The sequence below is a fragment of the Dendrobates tinctorius genome, unplaced genomic scaffold, assembly GCF_039654945.1.
Source record: "Dendrobates tinctorius isolate UK_male_01 unplaced genomic scaffold, ASM3965494v1 ptg000332l, whole genome shotgun sequence".
Taxonomy (NCBI): Eukaryota; Metazoa; Chordata; class Amphibia; order Anura; family Dendrobatidae; genus Dendrobates; species Dendrobates tinctorius.
Window position 1 is genome coordinate 17993075 of NW_027361998.1, and position 23440 is coordinate 18016514.

A 23440-nucleotide genomic window follows, 5' to 3' on the forward strand; every position below is an offset into this window, starting at 1 on the left:
ACTACACTACAGTAACCAGACAAGAGCATTTACTGTGGTCATGGCAAGCATTAAAGATCAAGCACTCATTGTCAAAAGCGCTAGTTTGCAAGAGGAACGCTGTGTTTCGGCCCAGTTTCGAACTGAGGACCTTTCGCGTGTAAAGCGAACGTGATAACCGCTACACTACAGAAGCCAACCAATTGAAACAAGCAAAAAATGCTGTGGTCATGACAAGCAATAAAGAACAAGCACGGAAAGTCAAAAAGATCGTTTTCCAAGAGAAAAGCTGTGTTTCTGCCCAGTTTCGAACTGGGAACCTTTCAAGTGTTAAGCGAACGTGATAACCGCTACACTACAGAAACCAGAAGCAAGCGCTTACTGTGGTGACAACAAGCAATCGAGATCAAGAACTGAAAGTCAAAAGCTTGGATACCAAAGGGTAACAGCGTGATTCTGCCCAGTTTCGAACTGGAGACCTTTCGTGTGTTAGGTGAACGTGATAACCACTACACTGCAGAAACCGGCTGCGGAAGGTTACTGTGGTCATGACGAGCCATCGAGAACAAAGACTCAACGTCAAAAGCTTTAATATCAACGCCTAATGTCATGCTTCTATCCAGTTTTGAACTGGGGACCGTTCACGTGTGAGGTGAACGTGACAACCACTACACTTCAGAAACTCCATGCAAAAATAAAGATGTTTAAACATGCTGACATGAACTTGAAAAAGAAAAAAACATCCAGCCAAAGTCAAGAGGTCATCCTCTATGTCTGAAGACAGGACAAAGTGCATTTTGCAACACAGGAACCTTTCATTTGTCAGGCTATTGGAGAAAAAGAACAAACAGGGAAACAAAACCATGCTCCACAAAGCATTCTCATGCCTTTGCCCAAAAGCCAAAAAGAAAAAGTACCTAGATGCCTGCTTTCGCACCTTGATCCTATCAGGTGTTACTTGAATTAGGAACACTTAGACACTGTCAAAAACACACATGCTTGCCAAAAGCAAAAACGGGTAGAAATAATCACATTGGTAAAAGTAATGCTCATTAAACCAGCAATAGAATATGCTAACTAAGGCTAATTAAGCCAACAATATACGTTTGTGATCAAAATAAAGAAAAGCCACATGTTTCTGCCCGGATCAAAACAGGGAACTTTCAGGAGGATGGCAAACAGGACAATCACTACACTACAGTAACCAGACAAGAGCGTTTACTGTGGTCATGGCAAGCATTAAAGATCAAGCACTCATTGTCAAAAGCACTAGTTTGCAAGAGAAACGCAGTGTTTCTGCCCAGTTTCAAACTGAGGACCTTTCGCGTGTAAAGCGAACGTGATAACCGCTACACTACAGAAACCAACCGATTCAACAAAAGATAAAAAATGCTGTGGTCATGGCAAGCAATAAAGAACAAGCAATGAAAGTCAAAAAGATCATTTTCAAAGAGAAAAAGCTGTGTTTCTGCCCAGTTTCGAACTGGGGACCTTTCGCGTGTTAGGCGAATGTGATAACCACTACACTACAGAAACCGGCTGCGGAAGGTTACTGTGGTCATGACGAGCCATCGAGAACAGAGACTCAACGTCAAAAGCTTTAACCCTCCGTCAGGCGCAATATAGATTCTCCTCAGTTCATGCGCAATGTGCCTGACAAGCACAGGTCAGAAAACCACCTATAGTAGCTACATATTTCAATTTCAGGACTATAGAAGTAGTCAGTGACCTTCATAGGAATGTATTAAAAGAGATTACACCAAATCAGATGCAAAAAAAACCCATTTATTAACCATAAACTTATTAAAACTAAAAGTACCACTTTTCGGTAGTACCACCAAATAGGCTCCAGTTATCTTTACTTAACTATTGCTTAAATATAAAATTATGGAAAAAAACTTAAAGGATATTGCACTTAGATGTTACTTAATTATTTTCTACTCATCTTCATTGGTTTCAATTGCAGCAGAAGCAGCACAGGTACACTTAGAAAAGCAAGGCTGGCAGACGAAAGTTGCATGGGAAAGGCAGATTGATTCTTTACATATTTTGCAGTCATATTTAGAAAGCCTTCTGAAACCAGATACAAATGAGCAGGTAGTACAACTGCGTCTTTTAGAAGGTGGTAGAGTCGGTGTTTGTTCTGGAACATCCTTGGGACGATATCTCTTCAACTGGTGTTGCAGGGCAAGGGGCATTCCAACCGTCTTTGAACTTCTTAGGCTTAGCTCTCCACTCACCAGTTCATTAGCCAATTGTTTTAGGTACATTCTTCTGCGCATTTGTTTAAGTTCATTACCGAGGTAAATTACTTGTGAGTTGATGCCACCCACATTCAGCATTGTAAAGAAGATTACCATCGGCCAGCGTTTGGTATTTCGACTTACATTGAAATTGCCATACATTTGGTCAGCAGTGTCAACGCCGCTTTTGGTCAAATTATAAAAAGTTATGATTTCTGGTTTCTTTAGCTCCCCAGACTCTGGATCAATGGTGTAATCATTATGTAATGAAGAGACCAAAATCACATTTTTCCTCTCGCGTGGGATGTAAGAAACTAAAATCTTTCCATTACTGAACCCAAACATAGTGCTATACTGTTGTTTGCCTTTTGTATATAGAAAATCTGGCGGCAACTGCCTTTTGTTTTTTCTAACAGTTCCCACATATGACAGCTTTTTCGTTTTAAAAAAATAAATCAGATCAAAGTCAGTAAACCAGTTATCAGCAGTGATATTTCGACCAGATCCAAACATTGGCTCAGCAATTCTCTTTACCACATCACTAGGCTTGTTGCTCACATTGAAAGGACCTGGTGGCTGTCTTCCACAATAAACTTCCATGTTCATAGTGTACATCATCCTTGCATCAACCATGGCAAAAATTTTAATTCCATATTTGTTTGGCTTTGATGGTATATATTGCCGAAAACCACATCTTCCACGGAAACCTGGAAGCATCTCATCAATAGTGAGGTTTTGCCCCGGGCAATAGCTTTTTTGACAATTCATAATAAATTGTTGAAATATGTCCCGAATTGGTGCAAGCCGGTCATAACCTTTTCGTTCTGTCCGGGTACTTCGATCATCGAAACGGAGAACGGATCAGGACTTTGAATCGTTTCAGATTCATCACAAGGCTGAATTTTTCGATGCCATCACCGTCTGTCCCCCACAGCTCCTCCAAACTTTGCCTATTTGCTCTGAAAGCACCAGCTAGGTATAACAAGCCAATAAATGCCTTGAGTTGAATCACATCAGTGTTTTTGATGTCCCTCTCTCTGGAGAATTGCTCTTTGATTGTGTCAATATACTGGTTAGTGAACCGAACAATAGTTTCCAACATGCTATCTGTAATTAGATTACTCCAACATTCCACTGCAGTTTTAGCTTTTCTAGCACTTCCAATAACTCCAGGAAGGTGTGTAATAATATTGTGGGATTCTCTGCGCTGTTTGTTCTTGGGTGCCTTTTTGTTCCACTTTGTATTTTTATCTTTGCCCAAATAATAAGCTAGATCTGTGTCTGTTTCCTCTGTATCAGTGTCATCACCATCCTGCTCTGTTCCAGAATCAGTGTTACATTCTGCTACCTCATCTTCAGATGAAATGTCACTAGATTCCTCTAAATCCTCAGTTACTGCTGGTTCTTCCTCATCATCTTCTAACAAAAAAATCTTCATTTCTTCTAAATGAAGGGGTTTAGATGAATCATACTGTTTTCTGGCCATTGCAGCAGAAAATCTGAAGCAAGAGAGAAAGAGTATGTGTTAGGGCGCAATGTGCCTTAGAAGCCACCCTCCTTTTGTCTAAGAAAACAGTACTTATGTACACTAACTTAGCATTAATCCTTCATAAAACAAGCTAAATACACAATCGTGATGAATAAAAAAAGAAAATACTAACCTTTCAATTTGTGTTGAAATCAGGCTCAATGTGCCTGAGAAGCCAAAGTGTTGATATCTGCTCACTAGAAGGTCTGCTGAGTCACTGTGATATCAGGTTTCACAGAGCCTGTAGAGTCAGGAGATAACTAGGAGGGGTGGGGTTTTCTGATAAGTGGGCAAGGAGAGAGAAGTGAAACTAATTACTGCGTGCCTGTCAGATCTATTGCGCCTGACGGAGGGTTAATATCAACGCCTAATGTCATGCTTCTATCCAGTTTCGAACTGGGGACCGTTCGCGTGTGAGGTGAACGTGACAACTAGTGTTGAGCATTCCGATACCGCAAGTATCGGGTATCGGCCGATATTAGCGGTATCGGAATTCCGATACTGACTTCCGATACTTTTGTCATATCGGATTCCGGAATCGGAATCGGAAGTTCCCATCATGCTATGAGCCTGCTTGCTTTGATTAAGCCAATGGGAATCCTCCGAAGTGTGGGCACATCCTGTTAGGCATGTAGGCATGTTAACTATTGGCATGGCTGTGATTGGCTGCCGAAATGATGTCATGATGCACTATAAAAGCCACCGCAGCCGCCATTTCTGGTCACTCTGCTGTGAATTCAGTTAGGGACAGGCTGCTGTAGAAGACTGTGAGGGACAGTTAGAAATAGCGATTCCACCAAACATCTAGTGCTTTACCCAGGCTACATAAACCACCACTGTAGCCTTCTTTGCCCAAGCAGCAGTGTTCACAGCTGTCTGCAAGGGCTGTGTGAGTGCAGCTCACCCTGTGGAGTGGGTCCTGCAGCCACGTCAGGCTGTAGGCCACCCAGTGTGATCACTGCTGCCTCATACATCTTTTATTTTTTGAGCTGCATTTTTTACATAATTTCAATCTAGTGTGCTTCCATCCGTATCCATATACGTTGGTTGCAAACACTAGTAGTAGACAGCGGAGCCTTTCTGCAGCCTTTCAGTGCTAGTGTCCACTTTGCTGCACTGTTCACAGCTGTCAGAGAGGTCTCTGACTGTGTGTGAGTGCAGCTCACGCTGAGTAGTGTGTCCTGCAGCTACGTCTGGCTGTAGGACGCTCAGCGTGCGTCAGTGCCTCACACATATTTTTATTTGAGTGCAGCTCATTTTTTCTTCTATTAGTGTGCATCCATCAGTCTCCATCTACGGTGGTTGCAAACACTATATAGGAGTACACAGCGGAGCCTTTCTGCAGCCTGTCAGTGCCAGTGCCCACTTAGCTGCACTGTTGACGGCTGTCTGAGAGGCCTCTGACTGTGTGTGAGTGCAGCTCACGCTGAGTAGAGTGTCCTGCAGCTACGTCTGGTTGTAGGACGCTCAACGTGCGTCACTGCCTCACACATATTTGTCTTTGAGTGCAGCTCATTTTTTCTTCTCCTATTAGTGTGCATCCATCCGTATCCATCAACATTGGTTGGTTGCAAACACTATATAGGAGTAGATAGAGGAGCCTTTTTTTCTGGCTTGTGCCCTGCCGGCGCAGCCAGATTTGTATTACCCAATTTTTTTGGAGCCTCATCTTTTGCATTGTAGGTTACCTGCCTGCATTGTAATAGCTCCAAAACGTTGGTGATACTATCAGTTTCAATTCTTTGTTCACATACTTTGAGTTTGTTTCCAACAAAGAAACCACAAAAAAAGTTCACCAAACACTACATTTGGAACTTGTGTAGGCCACATCAGCTCCTATTAAAGTGTAGTCCACACACACACACTTCATAAAATTAGTGTTTCTTGTACCTGTAACCAGCTGTTCAGGAATAAGCACACTAAGGCCCCCCTTTGTACTTTTCTGCCTATCTTAAGCAGTCTGGCAAGATGAAGAAGGCAGGGAGTAAGGCGCGTGGGCGTGGGCGTGGAGTTTCAGCAGGGAGAGGACGTGGGGATTCTGCAGGGAGAGGATGTGGGGATTCAGCAGGTAGAGGACGTGGGGATTCTGGGCCTGCTGCGGGCACCAGTGGATCAGCATCCCCCAGTTTTAGCAGGCAACAGTCCTTTATGCGCAGCTTTGTAGGACCTCAACGTACCCCACTGCTGTGGGAGGAACAAATTGAAGCCGTTGTCGGATGGATGGCAGCTAACGCATCGACTTCAATTACTTCCGCATCCTCTCAGGATCAGAGCACCGAAGAGCAACCATCTGTCTCTTCACCACCTGCCAAAGTGCCCAGGCAGTCAGAGAGACATGGACAGGAGCCATCACAGTCTCTACTTCTGTTCTCGGAATCTGTTGGCTTGGAAAGAGGGGGCCAGCCAAGCAGCATTCCTGAATGTGAAGAAGAGGGAGCATGCAGTGATGCTCAACTTCTTTGTCCCTCTGAATCTGAAGAGGCGAGTGGGCCAGTGCCTATGGTCAGCACACCTCAGTACGCATCAGATGATGACGAGACTCAGTTGCCACTTTCTGGTGCGTACGGTGCTGGCGAGACAACCCCGGAGAAGCAGCTGTTTGAAGAGGGGAGGGAAGATGATGAGGTCCTTGACCCATCATGGCGTGAGGAACAGGAAGGTGGTGGGAGCAGCTCGGAGGAAGAGATTCCCCTACCGGCCAAAACAGGAGGCAGAGGGAGGGGGAAGACTTGGTTGCCTGTACCCTCCACTTCGGCACCCGTTAGGAGCATTCCTCATTCCAAAGGCAAACCGGGCGCTCCCAAGAGTTGCAGTGCGTGGTCCTTTTTTGACACAGTTGCAGATGACATTTGCTTTGTCAAATGCAAGCTGTGTCATCAGATAGTCAAAAGAGGGAGAAATGTCAGCAACCTCAATACCACAAATATGTGGAAACATGTGCGCACCAAGCACGAGTTGGAGTTGCAGAGACACCCTGAAGACGTAGGCCAACGTACAGCACCACCTACCACCTCTTCAGTTCGTGTTGGGGCCTCTTCCTCCAGCTCACACACTGCTGGTTCGGCTTCCTCACAGGATCGCCAAGGAAGAACCTCTGCCACTGTTGTCCGGAGACCCTGTCAGATTCCACCCATAGCAGCACGTTCCCATCCATCACAGCCATCGGTAGCACAGGCATGTGATAATAGGCGCCCTTACTCGGCAAACCATCCCCGAGCACAGTCTCTGAATGCTGGCATTACCAAACTTCTGGCAGTTGAAATGCTGTCATTCAGGCTGGTGGACACTGACACCTTCCGGGACTTAATGGCATTGGCAGTCCCCCAATACAACTTGCCCAGCCGCTTTTATTTCAGCAGGCGAGCCGTCCCTGCCCTGCAGAAACATGTTGAGGGCAAAATAAAACATGCGCTACTAAACGCCGTTAGTAGCAAGGTCCACCTGACCACCGATGCGTGGACCAGTAACCATGGACAGGGACGATACCTTTCCCTCACTGCCCACTGGGTCAATGTTGTGGAGCCGGGTACAGATCTGGAGAGTGGCGCTGTACGTGTTCTTCCAACGCCACGGATTGCAGGACTCCAGTCTGTACACATAGACTCCTCCTCCTACTCAAGTTCCTCAGAAACAGCAGAGCAGGAGACTGTTACGACCGATATGAGCACAGCCGTGGCCAAACGTCAACAGGCTGTACTCAAATTAATTTCTTTGGGGAATCGAAGCCACACAGCGCAGGAGCTCTGGAATGCTATCAAGCTGGAGAGCGATGTGTGGTTTGGGCCAGTGAATCTCAAGCCGGGCTTGGTAGTGTGTGACAATGGCCGAAATCTGGTGGCAGCTCTTGGCCTAGGCAACCTCACACACATCCCATGTCTGGCACATGTGCTTAACTTGGTCGTGCAGAGCTTTCTGAGGGACTATCCGGATCTTGATGCACTGTTGCACAAGGTCCGCATAGAGTGCGCTCACTTGCGACGTTCCAGCACGGCAAGATCGCGCCTCGCTGCTCTGCAGCGACGATTTGGCCTTCCGGAAAATCGCATCATATGTGACCTACCCACCCGGTGGAATTCAACGTTACATATGTTGGAGCGGTTGTGTGAGCAGCAGGCAGCAGTCATGGAGTACCAGCTGCATCAGGCGCAAACAAGTCGCACTGTGCGCCGTTCACACTTCAGCACCATTGAGTGGGCCTCTATGAAGGACATCTGCCTCGTTTTGCGTGCCTTCGATGAATCCACGCGGATGGCGAGTGCAGATGATGCACTAGTCAGCATGACTGTCCCCCTTATCTGCCTGCTTCAACAAACACTGCAAGCACTAAGGGATGAGGTTTCGGAAGAGGTGGAGGATGAGGAGTCCCAAATGCCATCTGCTTCTGGACAGTCTGCGCTACGTGTTTCCTCACAAAGGCCTAGGCAGGGGACACTTTGTGAGGAGGATGAGGAGGAGTCGATGGAGGAGGAAGACATCTCTCCAGAGGAGGGAGGTACACAAACCTCTACTCAGTATGTACAGCGAGGGTGGGGTGATGCAGAGCAGGCCGAGGTCACGCCTCAAACAGGGGACAGCGGTTCTTTGGCAGTTGGGAGTCTGCAGCACATGGTTGATTTCATGCTGCAGTGCCTGAGAAACGACCGCCGCATCGCCCACATTCTCGTCTCGGCTGATTATTGGGTGTACACCCTCCTAGATCCTCGCTACCGGGACAGCGTACAAAGGCTCATACCAACGTTGAACCGGGAGCGTAAACTGCGGGAGTACGAAGAGTCACTGGTGCAGTCCATAATGTTTTCCATTCCACCCGACAGCATTCTTGCTAGTGCTTTACAAAGCAGCTCTGTGCGTCGAGGCAGTGGAGGAAACTCTGCACAAAGAGGGAGCAGAGGCAGCGCCGCAGCACAAGGCAAGACCACTATGGCCCAAATGTGGCAAAGCTTTGTGTGTCCACCACAATTGTCTACACCATCAGCGACGCCTCGAGTCAGCAGGAGGCAACGCTTCCGTCAGATGGTGTCAGACTACATGTCTTGCCCTGTCGCTGTACTCCCAGATGGCTCTTCCCCCTTCAAGTTTTGGGTCTCTAAGCTGGATACATGGCCAGAGCTTAGCCAGTATGCATTGGAGGTGCTGGCTTGCCCTGCTGCCAGTGTATTATCGGAACGTGTCTTTAGTGCCGCAGGTGGTGTACTAACAGACCGTCGCACGCGACTATCTTCCGATAATGTTGACCGGCTGACTTTTCTGAAAATGAACAAGGCCTGGATCTCCAAAGACTTTGCCATTCCTCTTACAGACTAAATTAGTGGTTGGCAACTGTATCCAGGTCTGCTGGTGTGTTCATTTTTCTACCACCTGAACTATAATCCCTGTGCTTCAACACAGCCAGTTGTCGCTCAGATGTGTCGTCTGCAGAGAAACACACTAGCTCCTGTGTTAGTGGGGTTTAGTAACGCCAGCTGATCCCCTGCTGTGTGGACGGCAAAGTCACCAGCTCCATCAACATTCAAACCACTACTGATTTTTAACCGTGCCCAACTTAGGTCTCTGGCTCCACTGTCTCTACTATTTCCCCTGACCTCCAACCCCGCCATCTACATCTCTGAAGTGGCGTCAGCACAATCTACACTTGTTCCTGTGTTCCTGTGGCTCAGTCCCATCAGTTTATCCCCTGATGTGTGTCCGGCAAGGTCTCCTGCTCTGCCACATTCCCATAACCAGTAGTGGGAATGAGGACAGAGCTGGCGAACTTGCCAGACAAACATCAGGGGATCAACTGACGGAACTGAGCACCAGTAACACAGGAACAAGTGTAGATTGTGCTGACGCCACTTCAGAGATGTAGCTGGCGGGGTTGGAGGCCAGGGTAAATAGTAGAGACAGTGGAGCCAGAGGCCTAAGTGAAGCATGGTTAGAATCAGTAGTAGTCAACAACCTCCATAAAAACCGCTGCCCATTGGCCTCTGCATGCGGCATGCGTAATCCTGGGCTCCAACAGTGTCAGTTGGTGTTCAGAAGTGTCGTCTCCACAGAGCCAAACACATTCGTTCAAGTGTTAGTGGGGTTCAGCACTGCCAGCTGTTCCCCTGCTGTGGAGATGGCAAGTCTCCTGCTGCCTTCAGCTGCCAAAAGCAACAGGCCCCAGCCTGCTCCTCGCCTAATCCTGGGCTCCAACAGCGTCAGTTGGTGTTCAGAAGTGTCATCTCCACAGAGCCAAACACATTCGTTCGAGTGTTAGTGGGGTTCAGCACTGCCAGCTGTTTCCCTGCTGTGGAGATGGCAAGTCTCCTGCTGCCTTCACCTGCCAAAAGCAACAGGCCCCAGCCTGCTCCTCGCCTAATCCTGGGCTCCAACAGCGTCAGTTGGTGTTCAGAAGTGTCGTCTCCACAGAGCCAAACACATTCGTTCGAGTGTTAGTGGGTTTCAGCACTGCCAGCTGTTCCCCTGCTGTGGAGATGGCAAGTCTCCTGCTGCCTACACCTGCCAAAATCCAGTAGGCCCCAGCCTGCTCCACGCCTAATCCTGGGCTCCAACAGCATCAGTTGGTGTTCAGAAGTGACATCTCCACAGAGCCAAACACATTAGTTTGAGTGTTAGTGGGTTTCAGCACTGCCAGCTGTTCCCCTGCTGTGGAGATGGCAAGTCTCCTGCTGCCTTCACCTGCCAAAAGCAACAGGCCCCAGCCTGCTCCTCGCCTAATCCTGGGCTCCAACAGCGTCAGTTGGTGTTCAGAAGTGTCGTCTCCACAGAGCCAAACACATTCGTTCGAGTGTTAGTGGGTTTCAGCACTGCCAGCTGTTCCCCTGCTGTGGAGATGGCAAGTCTCCTGCTGCCTTCACCTGCCAAAAGCAACAGGCCCCAGCCTGCTCCTCGCCTAATCCTGGGCTCCAACAGCGTCAGTTGGTGTTCAGAAGTGTCATCTCCACAGAGCCAAACACATTCGTTCGAGTGTTAGTGGGTTTCAGCACTGCCAGCTGTTCCCCTGCTGTGGAGATGGCAAGTCTCCTGCTGCCTTCACCTGCCAAAAGCAACAGGCCCCAGCCTGCTCCTCGCCTAATCCTGGGCTCCAACAGCGTCAGTTGGTGTTCAGAAGTGTCATCTCCACAGAGCCAAACACATTCGTTCGAGTGTTAGTGGGTTTCAGCACTGCCAGCTGTTCCCCTGCTGTGGAGATGGCAAGTCTCCTGCTGCCTTCACCTGCCAAAAGCAACAGGCCCCAGCCTGCTCCTCGCCTAATCCTGGGCTCCAACAGCGTCAGTTGGTGTTCAGAAGTGTCGTCTCCACAGAGTCAAACACATTCGTTCGAGTGTTAGTGGGTTTCAGCACTGCCAGCTGTTCCCCTGCTGTGGAGATGGCAAGTCTCCTGCTGCCCACACCTGCCAAAATCCAGTAGGCCCCAGCCTGCTCCACACCTAGTCCTGGGCTCCAACAGCGTCAGTTGGTGTTCAGAAGTGACATCTCCACAGAGCCAAACACATTCGTTCGAGTGTTAGTGGGTTTCAGCACTGCCAGCTGTTCCCCTGCTGTGGAGATGGCAAGTCTCCTGCTGCCTTCACCTGCCAAAAGCAACAGGCCCCAGCCTGCTCCTCGCCTAATCCTGGGCTCCAACAGCGTCAGTTGGTGTTCAGAAGTGTCATCTCCACAGAGCCAAACACATTTGTTCAAGTGTTAGTGGGGTTCAGCACTGCCAGCTGTTCCCCTGCTGTGGAGATGGCAGTCTCTCCTGCTGTCGGCTCATTCCAAATACAGTAGGCCTTTGCCTACACCCTCCTATTTCCTGGGCTTCAACACAGCCAGTTGTAGCTCGGAAGTGCCGTCCACACGGAAAGAGACACTTGCTCCCGTGTCTCAGTGGGGTTCAGTAACGTCAGCTGATCCCCTGCTGTGTGGATGGCAGTCTCTCCTGCTGTCACCTCATTCCAAATACAGTAGGCCTCTGCCTACACCCTCCTATTTCCTGGGATTCAACACAGCCAGTTGTAGCTCGGAAGTGCCGTCCACACGGAAAGAGACACTTGCTCCCGTGTCTCAGTGGGGTTCAGTAACGTCAGCTGATCCCCTGCTGTGTGGATGGCAGTCTCTCCTGCTGTCACCTCATTCCAAATACAGTAGGCCTGTGCCTACACCCTCCTATTTCCTGGGCTTCAACACAGCCAGTTGTAGCTCGGAAGTGCCGTCCACACGGAAAGAGATACTTGCTCCCGCGTCTCAGTGGCGTTCAGTAACGTCAGCTGATCCCCTGCTGTGTGGATGGCAGTCTCTCCTGCTGTCACCTCATTCCAAATACAGTAGGCCTCTGCCTACACCCTCCTATTTCCTGGGCTTCAACACAGCCAGTTGTAGCTCGGAAGTGCCGTCCACACGGAAAGAGACACTTGCTCCCGTGTCTCAGTGGGGTTCAGTAACGTCAGCTGATCCCCTGCTGTGTGGATGGCAGTCTCTCCTGCTGTCACCACATTCCAAATACAGTAGGCCTCTGCCTACACCCTCCTATTTCCTGGGCTTCAACACAGCCAGTTGTAGCTCGGAAGTGCCGTCCACACGGAAAGAGACACTTGCTCCCGTGTCTCAGTGGGGTTCAGTAACGTCAGCTGATCCCCTGCTGTGTGGATGGCAGTCTCTCCTGCTGTCGCCACATTCCAAATACAGTAGGCCTCTGCCTACACCCTCCTATTTCCTGGGCTTCAACACAGCCAGTTGTAGCTCGGAAGTGCCGTCCACACGGAAAGAGATACTTGCTCCCGCGTCTCAGTGGGGTTCAGTAACGTCAGCTGATCCCCTGCTGTGTGGATGGCAGTCTCTCCTGCTGTCACCTCATTCCAAATACAGTAGGCCTCTGCCTACACCCTCCTATTTCCTGGGCTTCAACACAGCCAGTTGTAGCTCGGAAGTGCCGTCCACACGGAAAGAGACACTTGCTCCCGTGTCTCAGTGGGGTTCAGTAACGTCAGCTGATCCCCTGCTGTGTGGATGGCAGTCTCTCCTGCTGTCACCACATTCCAAATACAGTAGGCCTCTGCCTACACCCTCCTATTTCCTGGGCTTCAACACAGCCAGTTGTAGCTCGGAAGTGCCGTCCACACGGAAAGAGACACTTGCTCCCGTGTCTCAGTGGGGTTCAGTAACGTCAGCTGATCCCCTGCTGTGTGGATGGCAGTCTCTCCTGCTGTCACCACATTCCAAATACAGTAGGCCTCTGCCTACACCCTCCTATTTCCTGGGATTCAACACAGCCAGTTGTAGCTCGGAAGTGCCGTCCACACGGAAAGAGATACTTGCTCCCGTGTCTCAGTGGGGTTCAGTAACGTCAGCTGATCCCCTGCTGTGTGGATGGCAGTCTCTCCTGCTGTCACCTCATTCCAAATACAGTAGGCCTCTGCCTACACCCTCCTATTTCCTGGGCTTCAACACAGCCAGTTGTAGCTCGGAAGTGCCGTCCACACGGAAAGAGATACTTGCTCCCGTGTCTCAGTGGGGTTCAGTAACGTCAGCTGATCCCCTGCTGTGTGGATGGCAGTCTCTCCTGCTGTCACCTCATTCCAAATACAGTAGGCCTCTGCCTACACCCTCCTATTTCCTGGGCTTCAACACAGCCAGTTGTAGCTCGGAAGTGCCGTCCACACGGAAAGAGACACTTGCTCCCGTGTCTCAGTGGGGTTCAGTAACGTCAGCTGATCCCCTGCTGTGTGGATGGCAGTCTCTCCTTCTGTCACCACATTCCAAATACAGTAGGCCTCTGCCTACACCCTCCTATTTCCTGGGCTTCAACACAGCCAGTTGTAGTTCGGAAGTGCCGTCCACACGGAAAGAGATACTTGCTCCCGTGTCTCAGTGGGGTTCAGTAACGTCAGCTGATCCCCTGCTGTGTGGATGGCAGTCTCTCCTGCTGTCACCTCATTCCAAATACAGTAGGCCTCTGCCTACACCCTCCTATTTCCTGGGCTTCAACACAGCCAGTTGTAGCTTGGAAGTGCCGTCCACACGGAAAGAGACACTTGCTCCCGTGTCTCAGTGGGGTTCAGTAACGTCAGCTGATCCCCTGCTGGGTGGATGGCAGTCTCTCCTGCTGTCACCACATTCCAAATACAGTAGGCCTCTGCCTACACCCTCCTATTTCCTGGGCTTCAACACAGCCAGTTGTAGCTCGGAAGTGCCGTCCACACGGAAAGAGACACTTGCTCCCGTGTCTCAGTGGGGTTCAGTAACGTCAGCTGATCCCCTGCTGTGTGGATGGCAAAGTCTCCTGCTGCCTACACAGTCATACCACTACTGATTTTTAACCGTGCTCCAATTAGGCCTGTGGCTCCACTGTCTCTCGTATTTCCCCTGTCCTCCAACCCCGCCAGTTACAGCTCCGAAGTGGCATCTGCACAATCCACACTTGTTCCTGTGTTACAGGTGTTCAGTCCGGTCAGTTAATCCCCTGATGTGTGTCCGGCAATGTCACCTGCTCTGTCCACATTCACATAACTAGTTATGAGAATGTGGACAGAGCAGGCGACATTGCCGGACACACATCAGGGGATTAACTGACCGGACTGAACACCTGTTACACAGGAACAAGTGTGGATTTTGCAGACGCCACTTCGGAGCTGTAACTGGCGGGGTTGGAGGACAGGGGAAATACGAAAATCAGTGAAGCCACAGGCCTAAGTGGAGCTTGGTTAAAATTAGTAGAAGTCTACAACCGATCTTAAAATTTCTTCAATGCAGCCTCAGCCTGCTCCGTGCTTGTCCCTGGGCTTCAACACAGCCAGTTGTTGCTCGGAAGTGCCGTCTTCACAGAGTAAAACACTAGCTCCTGTGTTTGTGGGGTTCAGTAACGTCAGCTGTTCCCCTGCTGTTTTGATGGCAATCTGTCCTGCTGCCTCCCAATTGACAGCACATCAGGCCTCAGCCTGCTAAGTGCTTGTCCTGGGCTCCAACATCGCCAGTTGCTGCTCATAACTGACTTTGGCACGGGTACTCCCTCCTGCCCAGCTTGGTTCCAGCCCTGCCTGCTGTTTCCGGGAAGTGTCAATGTCAGTTTGCCACCCCAAGTTGCCATTTCGTGTTGCGGTTGGGTTAGCCGAGGCTAGGGTGCCAGCAGTTTAGGTGCTTCCTATGTGGACTGCGGGTTCTGGTAAGAAAGGCTTGTTCCGTAGTGCCAGTAGGACAAGCACCCCCTGTAGGACTGTGTGATTCGGTAACTGCGGCCAGCTTGCAGCATGCCAACTTTGCTTTTCAGGGGTAACTTCTGCTACCCCTCCGGGTTCCAGCACCGTCAGCTGGTTCTCGTCAGAGCCTTTGGCCTAGGTGCCTCCATCTCGGTATCCGAGTTCCGGCAATGTCTGCTGGTCCTTGGTAGTGCTTTGTAGCACAGGTACCTCCTGCTTAGTAACCGGGTTTCAGCACCGTCAGCTGGTCCTCGGTTGTGCCATTGGCTCTTATTCCTTCTGCTGCCCCTCCGGGTGCCAGCACTGTCAGCTGGTCCTCGCTATTTCCATTTGCTCTTGCAGCTTATGCTACCCCTCCGGGTTCCAGCACCGTCAGCTGGTTCTCGTCAGAGCCTTTGGCCTAGGTGCCTCCATCTCGGTATCCGAGTTCCGGCAATGTCTGCTGGTCCTTGGTAGTGCTTTGTAGCACAGGTACCTCCTGCTTAGTAACCGGGTTCCAGCACCGTCAGCTGGTCCTCGGTTGTGCCATTGGCTCTTATTCCTTCTGCTGCCCCTCCGGGTGCCAGCACTGTCAGCTGGTCCTCGCTATTTCCATTTGCTCTTGCAGCTTATGCTACCCCTCCGGGTTCCAGCACCGTCAGCTGGTTCTCGTCAGAGCCTTTGGCCTAGGTGCCTCCATCTCGGTATCCGAGTTCCGGCAACGTCTGCTGGTCCTTGGTAGTGCTTTGTAGCACAGGTACCTCCTGCTTAGTAACCGGGTTCCAGCACCGTCAGCTGGTCCTCAGTAGTGCCATTGGCTCTTGTTCCTTCTGCTGCCCCTCCGGGTGCCAGTACAGTCAGCTGGTTCAAGAGGACAAAGAACAGGAAGACAACCACCAAGATGCAGAACAACAAGAGAGAGAAGACAAAGAAGCAAAAAAAAACAAAGCAGAAGAACATTAAGCATAAGACTAATACTCTGAGCAAATGATATTATCTTATTTATAAGCAGAAGAAGACTAAGCAGTGTATGGGGGTGAGTCCGTTCCTCCTCGTGGTGCCCCTGGAAAAGGCCTGCTGCTGCAGGCCAAACTGAACGCGGACAAATCCTGTTGTAAATCTTTTGTGACAGGCAGAACGGAAGGTGTAAACTTCTAACTTTTCTAGATAACAACTACAGGAATGCCTGACACAAACAAGAATATGATGAAGAGGAATAGGAAGAAGATGAAGAAGTTGAATATGTAGAATAATAATTGTTGAATAAGAAGAATATGAAGAATGTAAGAAAAGGAAGAAGAAGAAGAATGTAAAAAAAGGAAGTAGAAGAATTTAAAAAAAGGAAGAAGAGTGTAAAAAAAGGAATAAGAAGAAGAATGTAAAAAAAGGAAGTAGAAGAATGTAAAAAAAGGAAGAAGAATGTAAAAAAAGGAATAAGAAGAAGAAGAAGGTAAAAAAAGGAAGAAGAATAAGAAAGAAGAAGAAAGAAGAAAGAAGAAGAAGACATACATGTCTGGCAAAATATAAATGAGGCTAACATAGTCAATATCTTTGTAACTCCTAACGTCTTTAAAAAAAAAGTTTAATTCCTGCTATTCCATTTGATTGGGCTAAACCTCTATGGCTTTAATGTCTCCTCCACCTCCCACAATACATTCTACATTATTCTTAGTTGTTTTTCTTCATGTAGAATTAACCTACAAGGAAAGAAAGGGTTTTTTTTAATTCCGATATTTTGGCCCCAGTGACTTGCATTGGTTCCCGGTATCGGAATCGGCGATACCGATACTTTTTTTTAAGATCGGCCGATCCATTCCGATCCGATATTTTCAAGTATCGGCTGGTATCGCTCAACTCTAGTGACAACCACTACACTTCAGAAACTCCATGCAAAGCTAAAGATGTTTAAACATGCTGAAATGAACTTGAAAAAGAAAAAAACAGCCAGCCAAAGTCAAGAGGTCTTCCTCTATGTCTGAAGACAGGACAAAGTGCATTTTGCAACACAGGAACCTTTCATTTTTCAGGCTATTGGAAAAAAGAACAAACAGGGAAACAAAACCATGCTCCACAAAACATTCTCATGCCTTTGTCCAAAAGCCAAAAAGAAAAAGCACCTAGATGCCTGCTTTCGCACCTTGATCCTATCAGGTGTTACTTGAATTAGGAACACTTAGACACTGTCAAAAACACACATGCTTGCCAAAAGCAAAAACGGGTAGAAATAATCACTTTGGTAAAAGTAATGCTCATTAAACCAGCAATAGAATATGCTAACTAAGGCTAATTAAGCCAACAATATACGTTTGTGATCAAAATAAAGAAAAGCCACATGTTTCTGCCCGGGATCAAAACAGGGAACTTTCAGGAGGATGGCAAACAGGACAATCACTACACTACAGTAACCAGACAAGAGCGTTTACTGTGGTCATGGCAAGCATTAAAGATCAAGCACTCATTGTCAAAAGGGCTAGCTTGCAAGAGGAACGCTGTGTTTCTGCCCAGTTTCAAACTGTGGACCTTTCGCGTGTGAAGCGAACGTGATAACCGCTACACTACAGAAACCAGAGCTTACTGTGGTGACAACAAGCAATCGACATCAAGAACTGAAAGTCAAAAGCTTGGATACCAAAGGGTAACAGCGTGTTTCTGCCCAGTTTCGAACTGAGAACCTTTCGCGTGTAAAGCGAACGTGATAACCGCTACACTACAGATTCCAACCGATTCAAAAAAAACAAAAAATGCTGTGGTCATGGCAAGCAATAAAGAACAAGCACTGAAAGTCAAAAAGATCGTTTTCCAAGAGAAAAAGCAGTGTTTCTGCCCAGTTTCGAACTGAGGACTTTTCGCGTGTAAAGCAAACGTGATAACCGCTACACTACAGAAACCAACCGATTCAAAAAAAAAAAAAAAATGCTGTGGTCATGGCAAGCAATAAAGAACAAGCACTGAATGTCAAATAGATCGTTTTCCAAGAGAAAAAGCTGTGTTTCTGCCCAGTTTTGAAGTAGGGACCTTTCGCGTGTGAGGCGAACATGATATCCGCTACACTACAGAAACCGGATGCAAGTGCTTACTGTGGTGACAACAAGCAATCGAGATCAAGAACTGAAAGTCAAAAGCTTGGATACCAAAGGGTAACAGCATGTTTCTGCCCAGTTACGAACTGGGGACCTTTCGCGTGTTAGGCGAACGTGATAACCACTACACTACAGAAACCGGCTGCGGACGGTTACTGTGGTCATGATGAGCCATCGAGAACAAAGACTCAACGTCAAAAGCTTTAATAGCAACGCCTAATGTCATGCTTCAATCCAGTTTCGAACTGGGGACCATTCGCGTGTGGGGTGAACGTGACAACCACTACACTTCAGAAACTCCATGCAAAGCTAAAGATGTTTAAACATGCTGAAATGAACTTGAAAAAGAAAAAAACATCCAGCCAAAGTCAAGAGGTCTTCCTCTATGTCTGAAGACAGGATAAAGTGCATTTTGCAACACAGGAACCTTTCATTTGTCAGGCTGTTGGAGAAAAGAACAAACAGGGAAACAAAACCATGCTCCACAAAACATTCTCATGCCTTTGTCCAAAAGGAAAAAGCACCTAGATGCCTGCTTTCGCACCTTAATCCTATCAGGTGTTACTTGAATTAGGAACACTTAGACACTGTCAAAAACACACATGCTTGCCAAAAGCAAAAATGGGTAGAAATAATCACATTGGTAAAAGTAATGCTCATTAAACCAGCAATGGAATATGCTAACTAAGGCTAATTAAGCCAACAATATATGTTTGTGATCAAAATAAAGAAAAGCCACATGTTTCTGCCCGGGATCAAAACAGGGAACTTTCAGGAGGATGGCAAACAGGACAATCACTACACTACAGTAACCAGACAAGAGCGTTTACTGTGGTCATGGCAAGCATTAAACATCAAGCACTCATTGTCAAAAGCGCTAGTTTGCAAGAGGAACGCTGTGTTTTTGCCCAGTTTCGAACTGAGGACCTTTCGCGTGTAAAGCGAACGTGATAACCGCTACACTACAGAAACCAACCGATTCAAACAAACAAAAAATGCTGTGGTCATGGCAAGCAATAAAGAACAAGCACTGAAAGTCAAAAAGATCGTTTTCCAAGAGGTAAAGCTGTGTTTCTGCCCAGTTTCAAACTGGGAACCTTTCGCGTGTGAGGCGAACGTGATTACCGCTACACTACAGAAACCGGATGCAAGTGCTTACTGTGGTGACAACAAGCAATCGAGATCAAGAACTGAAAGTCAAAAGCTTGGATACCAAAGGGTAAAAGCGTGTTTCTGCACAGTTTCGAACTGGGGACCTTTCACGTGTTAGGCGAACGTGATAACCACTACACTACAGAAACAGGCTGCAGAAGGTTACTGTGGTCATGACGAGCCATCGAGAACAAAGACTCAACGTCAAAAGCTTTAATATCAACGCCTACTGTCATGCTTCTATCCAGTTTCGAACTGGGGAACGTTCGCGTGTGAGGTGAACGTGACAACTACTACTCTTCAGAAACTCCTTGCAAAGATAAAGATGTTTAAACATGCTGAAATGAACTTGAAAAAGAAAAAAACAGCCAGCCAAAGTCAAGAGGTCTTCCTCTATGTCTGAAGACAGGACAAATTGCATTTTGCAACACAGGAACCTTTCATTTGTCAGGCTATTGGAGAAAAAGAACAAACAGGGAAACAAAACCATGCTCCACAAAACATTCTCATGCCTTTGTCCAAAAGCCAAAAAGAAAAAGCACCTAGATGCCTGCTTTCGCACCTTGATCCTATCAGGTGTTACTTGAATTAGGAACACTTAGACACTGTCAAAAACACACATGCTTGCCAAAAGCAAAAACCGGTAGAAATAATCACATTGGTAAAAGTAATGCTCATTAAACCAGCAATAGAATATGCTAACAAAGGGTAATTAAGCCAACAATATACGTTTGTGATCAAAATAAAGAAAAGCCACATGTTTCTGCCCGGGATCAAAACAGGGAACTTTCAGGAGGATGGCAAACAGGGCAATCACTACACTACAGTAACCAGACAAGAGCGTTTACTGTGGTCATGGCAAGCATTAAAGATCAAGCACTCATTGTCAAAAGCACTAGTTTGCAAGAGGAACGCTGTGTTTCTGCCCAGTTTCGTACTGAGGACCTTTCGCGTGTAAAGCGAACGTGATAACCACTACACTACAGAAACCAACCGATTCAAACAAACAAAAAATGCTGTGGTCATGGCAAGCAATAAAGAACAAGCACTGAAAGTCAAAAAGATCGTTTTCCAAGAGAAGAAAAAGCTGTGATTATGCCCAGTTTCGAACTGGGGACATTTCGCGTGTGAGGCGAACGTGATAACCGCTACACTACAGAAACCTGATGCAAGCGCTTACTGTGGTGACAACAAGCAATCGAGATCAAGAACTGAAAGTCAAAAGCTTGGATACCAAAGGGTAACAGCGTGTTTCTGCACAGTTTAAAACTGGGGACCTTTCCCGTGTTAGGCGAATGTGGTAACCACTACACTACAGAAACCGGCTGCGTAAGGTTACTGTGGTCATGACGAGCCATCGAGAACAAAGACTCAACGTCAAAAGCTTTAATATCAACGCCTAATGTCATGCTTCTATCCAGTTTCGAACTGGGGACCGTTCGCGTGTGAGGTGAACGTGACAACCACTACACTTCAGAAACTCCATGCAAAGATAAAGATGTTTAAACATGCTGAAATGAACTTGAAAAAGAAAAAAACATCCAGCCAAAGTCAAGAGGTCTTCCTCTATGTCTGAAGACAGGACAAAGTGCATTTTGCAACACAGGAACCTTTCATTTGTCAGGCTATTGGAGAAAAAGAACAAACAGGGAAACAAAACCATGCTCCACAAAACATTCTCATGCCTTTGTCCAAAAGCCAAAAAGAAAAAACACCTAGATGCCTGCTTTCGCACCTTGATCCTATCAGGTGTTACTTGAATTAGGAACACTTAGACACTGTCAAAAACACACATGCTTGCCAAAAGCAAAAACGGGTAGAAATATTCACATTGGTAAAAGTAATGCTCATTAAACCAGCAATAGAATATGCTAACTAAGGCTAATTAAGACAACAATATACGTTTGTGATCAAAATAAAGAAAAGTCACATGTTTCTACCCGGGATCAAAACAGGGAACATTCAGGAGGATGGCAAACAGGACAATCACTACACTACAGTAACCAGACAAGAGCGTTTACTGTGGTCATGGCAAGCATTAAAGATCAAGCACTCATTGTCAAAAGCGCTAGTTTGCAAGAAAAATGCTGTGTTTCTGCCCAGTTTCGAACTGGGGACCTTTCGCGTGTTAGGCAAACGTGATAACCTCTACACTACAGAAACCGGATGCAAGCACTTACTGTGGTGACAACAAGCAATCGAGATCAAGAACTGAAAGTCAAAAGCTTGGATACCAAAGGGTAACAGTGTGTTTCTGCCCAGTTTCGAACTGGGGACTTTTCGAGTGTTAGGCGAACGTGATAACTAGAGTTGAGCGAAACGGGTCGAAAAAATTCAAAAGTCGTCGACTTTTGGCAAAGTCGGGTTTCATGAAACGAAACCCGACCCTAGGATGAGGTCGACCACGAGGCCCGCGACTTACGCGCCAAAGTCGCGTTTCAAAAGTTTGTTTTGCGCTCTTTTTCAGCCAATCAGGATCCACGGACACTGTGGGCAAAGTGATGACCTAGGCACGGGTCACCACCATCTTTCAGAAGGGCATGCAAGTGATTGGCTTGCTTTGGTGGGCGTCACAGGGCGTATAAAAGGGCGTGCACGCCGACCGCCATCTTACTTCTGCCGATCTTAGTATAGGGAGAGGTTGCTGCTGATTCTGTAGGGAGAGCGTTAGGCAGGGAAGAAGACAAAAAAACTGCTTCTGCTGCTAGCGATTTGGCCTGCACAACACACAAGTCACTGTTTGTGCAGTGCAAGGGGAGGCTATATTGTGGTGTATCAGTGGTGTTGGTTGTTGGGCTGCCTTTTAAGGCTTCCTGACACGCTGGCATTGCTGTTTACCCACTGCTCCGCAAACTGCTTTTTTAAAAGCAATCCAATCTCCCTTATCCTCTAGTCACTTTTGTCACAGCTGTGCCATCGAGCCTGTCACATAGCGCTCAGATATCAGTGGGCCTCACGCAATCCACAAGTGTCCAGTGTCCAAAAGTGTGCGCAGAGATTCAAAATCTCCATTATCCTCTCGTCACTTTGGTCACAGGCAGCTGTGCCATCGAGCGTGTCACATAGCGCTCAGATATCAGTGGGCCTCACACAATCCACAAGTGTCCAGTGTCCAAAAGTGTGCGCAGAGATTCAAAATCTCCATTATCCTCTCGTCACTTTGGTCACAGGCAGCTGTGCCATCGAGCGTGTCACATAGCGACCAGATATCAGTGGGCCTCACACAATCCACAAGTGTCCAGTTTCCAAAAGTGTGCGCAGAGATTCAAATTCTCCATTATCCTCTCGTCACTTTGGACACAGGCTACTGTGCCATCGAGCGTGTCACATAGCGCTCAGATATCAGTGGGCCTCACACAATCCACAAGTGTCCAGTGTCCAAAAGTGTGCGCAGAGATTCAAAATCTCCATTATCCTCTCGTCACTTTGGACACAGGCAACTGTGCCATCGAGCGTGTCACATAGCGCTCAGATATCAGTGGGCCTCACACAATCCACAAGTGTCCAGTGTCCAAAAGTGTGCGCAGAGATTCAAAATCTCCATTATCCTCTCGTCACTTTGGTCACAGGCAGCTGTGCCATCGAGCCTGTCACATAGCGCTCAGATATCAGTGGGCCTCACACATTCCACAAGTGTCCAGTGTCCAAAAGTGTGCGCAGAGATTCAAAATCTCCATTATCCTCTTGTCACTTTGGTCACAGGCAGCTGTGCCATCGAGCGTGTCACATAGCGCTCAGATATCAGTGGGCCTCACACAATCCACAAGTGTCCAGTGTCCAAAAGTGTGCGCAGAGATTCAAAATCTCCATTATCCTCTTGTCACTTTGGTCACAGCTGTGCCATCGAGCCTGTCACATAGCGCTCAGATATCAGTGGGCCTCACACAATCCACAAGTGTCCAGTGTCCAAAAGTGTGCGCAGAGATTCAAAATCTCCATTATCCTCTCGTCACTTTTGTCACAGGCAGCTGTGCCATCGAGCGTGTCACATAGCGCTCAGATATCAGTGGGCCTCACACAATCCACAAGTGTCCAGTGTCCAAAAGTGTGCGCAGAGATTCAAAATCTCCATTATCCTCTTGTCACTTTGGTCACAGCTGTGCCATCGAGCCTGTCACATAGCGCTCAGATATCAGTGGGCCTCACACATTCCACAAGTGTCCAGTGTCCAAAAGTGTGCGCAGAGATTCAAAATCTCCATTATCCTCTCGTCTCTTTGGTCACAGGCAGCTGTGCCATCGAGCGTGTCACATAGCGCTCAGATATCAGTGGGCCTCACACAATCCACATGTATCCAGTGTCCAAAAGTGTGCGCAGAGA

General features: G+C 47.8%; 7 non-coding genes across 7 annotated transcripts; all 7 read right to left on the minus strand.

The window, feature by feature from the left end:
• Positions 1-1270: 1270 nt before the first annotated feature.
• Positions 1271-1343, minus strand: TRNAV-UAC (transfer RNA valine (anticodon UAC)). Its single transcript has one exon. It is a non-coding gene; the product is annotated as a tRNA-Val (tRNA).
• A 99-nt stretch (positions 1344-1442) lies between these two features.
• On the minus strand, positions 1443-1515 carry TRNAV-AAC (transfer RNA valine (anticodon AAC)). Its single transcript has one exon. It is a non-coding gene; the product is annotated as a tRNA-Val (tRNA).
• A 16188-nt stretch (positions 1516-17703) lies between these two features.
• Positions 17704-17776, minus strand: TRNAV-UAC (transfer RNA valine (anticodon UAC)). Its single transcript has one exon. It is a non-coding gene; the product is annotated as a tRNA-Val (tRNA).
• Positions 17777-18034: 258 nt separating this feature from the next.
• On the minus strand, positions 18035-18107 carry TRNAV-AAC (transfer RNA valine (anticodon AAC)). Its single transcript has one exon. It is a non-coding gene; the product is annotated as a tRNA-Val (tRNA).
• A 760-nt stretch (positions 18108-18867) lies between these two features.
• On the minus strand, positions 18868-18940 carry TRNAV-UAC (transfer RNA valine (anticodon UAC)). The gene has a single exon. It is a non-coding gene; the product is annotated as a tRNA-Val (tRNA).
• A 97-nt stretch (positions 18941-19037) lies between these two features.
• TRNAV-CAC (transfer RNA valine (anticodon CAC)) lies at positions 19038-19110 on the minus strand. Its single transcript has one exon. It is a non-coding gene; the product is annotated as a tRNA-Val (tRNA).
• Positions 19111-20037: 927 nt separating this feature from the next.
• TRNAV-UAC (transfer RNA valine (anticodon UAC)) lies at positions 20038-20110 on the minus strand. The gene has a single exon. It is a non-coding gene; the product is annotated as a tRNA-Val (tRNA).
• Positions 20111-23440: the final 3330 nt, after the last annotated feature.